Genomic DNA, 9605 nt, shown 5'->3' with positions numbered 1-9605 from the left:
CTCTAATCACAACACATAGGGTAACAGAATAGATTAAAAATGTGAGACCCATCTATATCCCGCCTATAAGAAATTCATTTCAGACCTAAAGACAGATGCAGATTGAAAACAAAGGGATAGAAAAACATTTATCATGCAAATGGAAATGAAAAGAAAGCCAGCATAGCAATATAGACATTATAGACATTAAAACAAAGATTTTTAACAAGAAACAAAGAAGGACACTATATCGGGCAACCTTGATGGCTCAGTCGGTTAAACGTTGGACTCTTGATTTCAGCTCACATTATGATCTTGGGGTCCTGGGATTGAGCCTGAAGTTGGGCTCTACTCTCAGCAGGGAGTCTGCTCAAGGGTTCTCTCCCTCTCCCTGTGCCCCACACCCACTCACACATGCACACATGCGCGTGCTCGCTCTCTAAAATAAATAAATAAATCTTTAAAAAAAATACTATATAATCATCAACAGAACAAACCAACAAAAAGATATAACAGTGGTAAAGTTTATGCACCCAACATAGAACACCCAAATACATAAAATAGCTACTAACAAACAAAAAGGAAGTTATCAATTGTAATACAATAATAGTAAGGGATTTTAACACCCCACTTAAATCAATGGACAGATTATCCAAACAGAAAATCAACAAGGAAACCATAGTTTGATTGACACATCAGTTGGATCTAACAGATATATTAAAAACATTCCATCCTAAAACAACAGAATATACATTCTTTTCCAGTGCGCATGGAACATTCTCCCTAATACATTACGTTAGGTCACAAAACAAGTCTCAATAAATTAAAAAAGATTGAAGTATGCCATGCATCTTTTCCAACAATGTTATGAAACTAGAAGTCAACCACAAGAAAAAAATCTGGAAAGAACACAAATACATGGAGATTAAATAACATGCTACTAAACGATGAATAGGTCAACCAAGAAATCAAAGAGAAAATCAAAAAATAAATGGAGACAAATGAAAAGGAAGACACAGTGGTGCAAAATCTTCGGAATGTTGCAAAAGCTGTTCTAAGAGGGACTATTATAACAATACAGGCCTACCCCAAGAAGCAAGAAAAATCTCAAATAAACAACCTCACCTTACACCTTAAGGAGCTAGAAAAAGAATAAACAAAATGCAAAAACAGTAGAAAGGAGGAAATAATAAAGACTAGAATAGAAAAAAATGAAATAGAAACTAAAAAAAAAAAAATCGAAAAAAAAATCAATGAAACCAGGAGCTGATTCTTTGAAAAAATCAACAAAAGTGATAAACTTTTAGCAGACTCATCAAAAAATAAAATAAAAAAATAAAGACGACTCAAATGAACAAAGTCAGAAATGAAAGAGGAGAAATAACAACTGATACCACAAAAATAAAAGAATTATGAGAATATTATGAAAAATTTTATGCTAAAAATGGACAACCTAGAAGAAATGGATGAATTATTAAAAACACATAACCTCCCAAAATTGAATCAGAAAGAGAAAATTTGAACTGATTACCAGCAATGAAATTGAAACAGTAATCAAAAAAGTCCCAACAAACAAAAGTCCAGGACCAGATGGCTTCACAAGTGAATTCTACCAAAAATTTAAATAGTATGTTTCTTCTCAAACTATTCCATAAAATAGAAGAGGAAGGAAAGCTTCCAAATTCATTCTATGAGGCCAGCATTACCCTAATACCAAAACCAGATAAAGACGCTACAAAAACAAAACAAACAAAAACTATAGGCCAATATCTCTGATGAACACAGAGGCAAAAATCCTCAACAAAATATTAGCAAACTGAATCCAATGATACATTAATAAAATCATTCAACACAATCAAGTGGGATTTATTCCTAAAATGCAAAGGTGGTTCAATATTTGCAAATCAACATGATACATCACATCAACAACAGAAAGGATAAAAACCTTATGATCATTTCAATAGATGCAGAAAGGGCATTTGACAAAGTACAACATCCATTCATGATAAAAACTCTCAACAAAGTAGGTTTAGAGAAAATATACCTCAACATAATAAAGGCCATATCTGAAAAACTGACAGCTAACATCATATGCAATGGGAGAAAACAGAGATTTTCCCCTAAGATTAGGAACAAGACATGGATGTCCACTCTCACCACTTTTATTAAATACAGTACTAGACATAGAAGTCTTAGCCACAGCAATCACACAAGAAAATGAAATAAAAGGCATCCATATTGGTAAGGAAGCAAAACTTCCACTGTTTGCAAATGACATGATTCTATACACATATAGAAAACTTTAAAGACTCCATCAGAACACTATTTGAACTGATAAATAAATTTCATAACGTTGCAGGACACAAAATCAATATACAGAATCTGTTGCATTTCTATATACTAATAATGAAGTAGCAGAAAGAGAAATTAAGAAAAAAAAGTCCCATTTACAACTGCACCAAAAATAATAGAATACCTAGTAATAAACTTAACCAAGGAGGTGAAAAACCTGTACCCTGAAAACAATAAAACACTGGTGAATGAAATTAAAGATGACACAAATGGAAAGATATTCTATGCACATAGATTGGATGAACAAATATTGTTAAAATGTCCCTACTACCCAAAGCAATCAAAATTCCTATCAAAATACCAATCACAGAAAAAGAACAAAAAATCCTAAAATATGTATGAAACCACAGAAGACCCCAAATAGCCAAAGCAATCTTGAAAAAGAAGAACAAAACTGGATGTATCACAATCTCAGAGTTCAAGATATACTACAAAGCTAATATGATACTGGCACAAATACAGACACATAGAACAATAGAACAGAAGAGCGAGCCCAGAAATAAATCCACAACTATATGGTCAATTAATCTTCAACAAAGGAGGTAAGAATATGCAGTGGGAAAATAACTGTCTCTTCAACAAATGGTGTTCAGAAAATTGGACAGTTATTTGCAAAAGAATGAAACTGGACCACTTTTTTCACCATCCACAAAAATAAATTCAAATGGATAAAAGTCCTAAATGTAAGACCTGAAATCATAAAAATCCTAGAAGAGAGCACAGGCAGTAATTTCTCTGACATTCAGCCATAGCAACATTTTTTTAGATAAGTTTCCTGAAGGAAAACAAAAGCAAAAATAAGTTATTGAAATTACATCAAAATCAAAAGCTCTTACAAAGCCAAGGAAGATATCAACAGAACTAAAAGTCAACCTACTGAATGGGAGATATTTGCAAATGACATATCTGATAAAGGGTTAGTATCCAAAATATAGGAAGAATGTATTCCCCAAACCAATACAATTAAAAAATGGGCAGAACACATGAACAGACATTTCTCCAAAAACATCCAGATGGGCAACAGACACATGAAAAGATGCTCAGTATCACTCATTATCAGGGAAATGCAAGCCAAAACTACAATGAGATATCACCTTACACTTGCCAGAATGGCTAAAATAAAAAACACAAGAGACAATAAGTGCTGGTAAGGATGTGGAAAAAAGGAATCCTATGTACTGTTGGTGGGAATGCACACTGGTGCAATCATGGTGGAAAACAGTGTGGAGGTTCTTCAAAAAATTAAAAATAGAATTACCACATGATCCAGTAATTCCACAATGGGTATTTACTCCCAAAATACAAAAACATTAATTCAAAGGGATACATACACCCCTATGTTTATAGCAGCATTATTTACAATAGCCAAATTATAGATGATAGATTAGATAGATATAGATAGATGATGAATAGTTGAGAGATAACAGATAGGTAGATAGATACACACACACAGAATGGAATATTACTCAGCCATAAGAGTAAAATCTTGCCATTAACAACAACATGGATGGATCTAGAGAGCATAATGCTAAGTGAAGGGGCGCCTGGGTGGCTCAATTGTTAAGCATCTGCCTTCAGCTCAGGTCATGATCCCAGGGTCCTGGGTTCGAGCCCAGCATCGGGCTCCCTGCTGGGTGGCAAGCCCACTTCTCCCTCTCCCACTCCCCCTGCTTGCGTTCCCTCTCTCGCTGTGTTTCTCCCTGTCAAATAAATAAATAAAATATTTTTTAAAAAATGTTAAGTGAAATAAATCAGTCAGAGAAAGACAAATACAATTATGATTTCACTCATGTGTGGAATTTAAGAAACAAAACAAACAAAGAAAAAGTGGGGGGAGGTTAGTGATAGGTAAAGGGGATTGAGTACAGTTATCAAGATGAGCACTGAATAATATACAGAATTTTGAATCACTATATTTTACACCTGCAAGTAATATAACACTATATGTTAACCATACTGGAATTAAAATAATAATAATAAATTAAAAATAAAATAAACTAATTAAAAAGTAAAAAAAAAAGCTAGGCTACGTTTTGGAATTATGATTTTTTTCTCTTTAAGTGCAACTATAATGATGTGAAGAAACATATCGTTCAATAGAAAGCAGAACTTAGAATATACAGTGTTTTCCCAAATTTTATACGTAAAAACTCTTTGTTTTTAAATAATGCAAATGTATAATACAATTCTATCCAAGAGTTATGATTCAGTGATAATATAACAGGGAATATTCTTGACAACAGAAAATAACAAATTTTAAACATATTGCCTTTAGTGTTGACAGTTGAAGATTTGTAAACCACTGGCATTAGTAATCTACATGAGCTATACCTAGTAAATATTTATTTTTGATAGTGTAAACTATTTTATCTTTAATGATAGTAGCAAATAGAATGTTTAGCTTTTTTACTTACTTTAATTTGTGGTGAAAGAATTAGACCCTGAATGCTTCAAGAACCCACTATGGCCAGAGACTCTACTATAATGTACCTTCTACTTCTCTGGTACAGTATGGCCATACCTGGATTTGATCAGTAGCATCTTTTTTCCTTTCCCACCCTAACACTGTACACTCAAACTCCACTAATCTTTCATTATCCCTGTCTCTGGCATAACATTCTCAGATTTCTAGGGAAATAAAACAGTTTTGCTTACAAAACTTTGGAGATTCAGTTAAAATTATCAGCAATATAAATTAAACTTCAACAGTTAGAGGAACGATATATATTTTTGTAGGATATATAATTATTTTTTCTTGTTTTTCAACCCCCATTTCCACTCTCCAAAATGTTAATATGCCTTGGGTCAAGCAGAGAAAGGCAGGTACACACAAAATAAGCTTACCTCCCTGTTAGGATTCACAAGAGTTTAAGAGAGTTTCTGGCACTGGTTTCATGTACCATGAATAGACCCGTTTTTGGTGTCTATTTTCTGAATCTGCAATTGGACCTGTAGTATGCTATAACGTTCAAATTACATTTGAGTTATTAGCAGCTTTTCCCACTCAGGGTTCTTGGCTAAATCTCAACAGGCAACCTAAACGGTGGTAAAATTTACTATGGCACCAGGAATACTAAATAAGACTATGCTACACAAAGCAGAACATAATTAGTGCCAAAGCCTAGTTCTGCCTGCACGTTTACAGTTTATTTGAACTACTGAAAAGTGCTAGACTGGTTCAAATAATAAAGTCCTGCTTGAAATTTCAGTGACCTAATTTCATGGAACAGAATTGTGCTCTAACTGCTATCAGCAAAATGTCTTCAGTTGATTTACAAAATATTGAGAGAGCAAATGTTATAACTGTTATCAGGAATGCTCTGGGACATTTTTGTGAATTTATCCATTCTTCATCTTGTCATTTGTACTCAGTGAGGACAAAAATAGACACAGTTTCAGGGATGCTATGGAGAAACATACAATTTTCATGGCTAAGCCAAGTTCAAAACATTTCATTTAAACAAAGTTTGAATTTCTTTAGGATGGTTTACAAAGATTCAAAATGCTCTTAAAAATTGAGAAAATATTTAATTATCATGTGCCAATGGATTTTCCTTATTTTAAATTTTATACAGCTAATCCATGCTTACTTTATATAAATTCAACAAATACAGATAGCAAAAAAGGGAAAAATGCATTATTTCCTCACCCCTATGAGATAAAAAGTGTAAGACTTTGATATATATCCAACCACAATTTTCTAAAAATATATTGCTTAAAAATATTAAACATAGTGTGTCCATGGGTTACACATTGTTCTGACATTCATTTTTTCACTTACAAATGCCCTTTAAGTTTCCTTACATATGCTTGTGTACTTATTTGATTCTAACCTTAGATTTATAAAATTAAAGGTTTTTTTAATTTAATTTTATTGTTATGTTAGTCACCATACAATACATCATTAGTTTTTGATGTAGTGATCCACGATTCATTGTTTTCATATAACACCCAGTGCTCCCTGCAGTACATGCCCTCCTTAATACCCACCACTGGGCTAACATATTCCCCCACCCGTCTCCCCTCTAAAACCCTCAGATTGTTTCTTTGAGTCCATAGTCTCTCATGGTTCATCTCTCCTTCCGATTCCCCCCCCTTCATTTTTCCCTTCCTTCTCCTAATGTTTTCTGTGCTATTCCTTATGTTCCAAAAATAATCATCCTTTCTGATGGCTGAGTAATATTCCATTGTATATATGGACCACATCTTCTTTAACCATTCATCTGTTGAAGGGCATCTCGGCTCTTTTCACAGTTTGGCTATTGTGGACATTGCTGCTATGAACATTGGGGTGCATATGGCCCTTCTTTTCACTACATCTGTGTCTTTGGGGTAAATACCCAGGAGTGCAATTGCTGGGTCATAGGGTAGCTCTATTTTTAAATTTTTGAGGAACCTCCACACTGTTTTCCAAAGTGGCTGTACCAACTTGCATTCCCACCAACAGTGTAAAAGCGTTCCCCTTTCTCCACAACCTCTCCAACATTTGGTGTTTCTTGTCTTGTCAATTTTTGCCTTTCTAACTGGTGTAAGGTGGTATCTCAATGTGGTTTTGATTTGAATTTCCCGGATGGCTAATGATGATGAACATTTTTTCATGTGTCTGTTAGCCATTTGTATGTCTTCTTTGGAGAAGTGTCTGTTCATGTCTTCTGCCCATCTTTTGACTTGATAACTTGTTTTCTGGGTGTTGAGTTTGAAAAGTTCTTTATAGATCTTGGATATCAGCGCTTTATCTCAAATGTCATTTGCAAATACAGTCTCCCATTCTGTGTATTGCCTCTTTGTTTTGGTGACTGTTTCCTTTGCTGTGCAGAAGCTTTTTATCTTGATGAAGTCCCAAAAGTTCATTTTTGCTTTTGTTTCACTAGCCTTTGGAGATGTATCTTGAAAGAAGTTACTGTGGCCGATGTCAAAGAGGTTACTGCCTATGGGTAGTAACCTACTGTCTCTAGGATTTTGATGGATTCCTGTCTCACATTGAGGTCTTTCATCCATTTTGAGTTTATCTTTGTGTATGATGTAAGAGAAGGGTCAAATTTCATTCTTCTGCATGTGGCTGTCCAATTTTCCCAGCACCATTTATAGAAAAGACTGTCTTTTTTCCATTGCATATTTTTTCCTGCTTTATCGAAGATTATTTGACCAAAGAGTTGAGGTCCATATCTGGGCTCTCTATTCTGTTCTATTGGCCTATATGTCTGTTTTTGTGCCAGTACCATTCTGTCTTGGTGATCACTGCTTTGTAATATAGCTTGAAATCGGGCAACGTGATGCCCCCAGCTTTGTTTTTCTTTTTCCACATTTCCTTGGCGATTTGGGGTCTTTTCTGATTCCATACAAATTTTAGGATTGTTTGATCCAGCACTTTGAAAAATGTCATTGGAATTTTGATCGGGATGGCATTGAAGGTATAGATTTTTCTGGGTAGCATAGACATTTTAACAATGTTTATTCTTCCAATCCATGAGCATGGAATATTTTCCAATCTTTTTGTGTCTTCTTCAATTTCTTTCATGAGTGTTCTGTAGTTTCTAGAGTATAGATCCTTTACCTTTTTGGTTAGGTTTATTCCAAGGTATCTTATGGTTTTTGGTGCTATTGTAAATGGAATCGTTTCTCTAATTTCTAGAGTTGCATTGTTAGTGTATAAGAAAGCAACTGATTTCTGTGCATTGTATTTTGTATCCTGCCACATTACTGAATTGCTGTATGAGTTTTAGTAATATGGGGGTGGAGTCTTTTGGGTTTTCCACATAAAGTATCATGTCGTCTGCGAAGAGAGAGAGTTTGACTTCTTCTTGGCCAATTTGAATATGTTTTATTTCTTTTTATTGCCTGACTGCTGTTGCTAGGACTTCTAGTACTATGTTGAATAATAGTGGCTAGAGTGGGCATCCTTGACAAGTTCCCGATCTTAAGGGAAAGGCTCTCAGCTTTTCCCCATTAAGGATGATATTCACTGGGTTTTTCATAGATGGCTTTTATGAACTTGAGGAATGTTCCCTCTATCCCTATACTCTGAAGAGTTTTAATCAGGAAAGGATGCTGTATTTTGTCAAATGATTTTTCTGCATCAACTGAGAGGACCATATGGTTCTTCTCTCTCCTCTTATTAATGTGTTCTATCACATTGATTGATTTGCGAATGTTGAACCATCCTTGCATATGGGGATACATCCCACTTGGTCATGGTGGATGATTCTTTTAACGTATTGTTGGATTCTATTAGCTAGGATTTTGTTGAGGATTTTGGAGTCCATATTCATCAGGGATATCAGCCTGAAATTCTCCTTTTGATAGGGTCTTTGCCTGGTTTGGGGATTAAGGTAATGGTGGCCTCATAGAATGAATCTGGAAGCTTTCCTTCTGTTTCTGTTTTTTGAAACAGTTTCAAGAGAATAGGTATTATTTGTTCTTTGAATGTTTGGTAGTATTCCCCAGGCAATCCATCAGGCCCTGGACTCTTGTTTTATGCGAGGTTTTTTTTATCACTGCTTCAATCTCGTTACTGGTTATTGGCCTATTCAGGTTGTCAATTTCTTCCTGTTTCAGTCTTGAGAGTTTATAGGTTTCCAGGAAGGCATCCATTTCATCCAGATTTCTCAGTTTATTGGCATATAGTTGTTGATAATAATTTCTAATAATTGTTTCTATTTCCTTGGTGTTAGTCATGATCTCTCCCCTTTCATTCATAATTTTATTAATTTGGGTCCTTTCTCTTTTCTTTTGGATAAGTCTGGCCAGTGGTTAATCGATTTTATTAATTCTTTCAAAGAACCAGCTTCTAGTTTCATTGATCTGATCTACTGTGTTTCTGGTTTCTAATTCATTGATCTCTGCTCTACTTAATTATTTCTCTTCTAATGTGCGGCTTAAGCATCGTTTGCTGCTTTTTCTCTAGTTCAAGGTGTAGAGTTAGTTGATGAATTCAGGATTTTTCTGTTTTTTTAAGTAAGGCTTGGATGGCTATGTATTTCCCCCTTAGGACCATCTTTGCAATATCCCACAGGTTTTGGACCAATGTGTTTTCATTCTCATTGGTTTCCATGAATTGTTTAAGTTCTTCTTTGATTTCCTGGTTGACCCAAACATTCTTGAGAACAGTAGTCTTTAGCTTCCAAGTGTTTGAATTTCTGCCAAATTTTTTCTTTTGTTTGAGTTCCTGTTTTAAAGCATTACAGTCTGGGCGCCTGGGTGGCTCAGTTGGTTAAGCAACTGCCTTTGGCTCAGGTCATGATCCTGGAGTCCCGGGATCGAGTCCCACATCAGGC

This window comes from Eumetopias jubatus, unplaced genomic scaffold (genome assembly GCF_037043125.1).
Source record: "Eumetopias jubatus isolate StellerSeaLion01/CBP00866 unplaced genomic scaffold, mEumJub1_p1.0 scaffold_8, whole genome shotgun sequence".
Classification (NCBI taxonomy): Eukaryota; Metazoa; Chordata; class Mammalia; order Carnivora; family Otariidae; genus Eumetopias; species Eumetopias jubatus.
The sequence above is the reverse complement of the archived record's forward strand: the minus strand, read 5'-3'. Positions refer to the sequence as shown.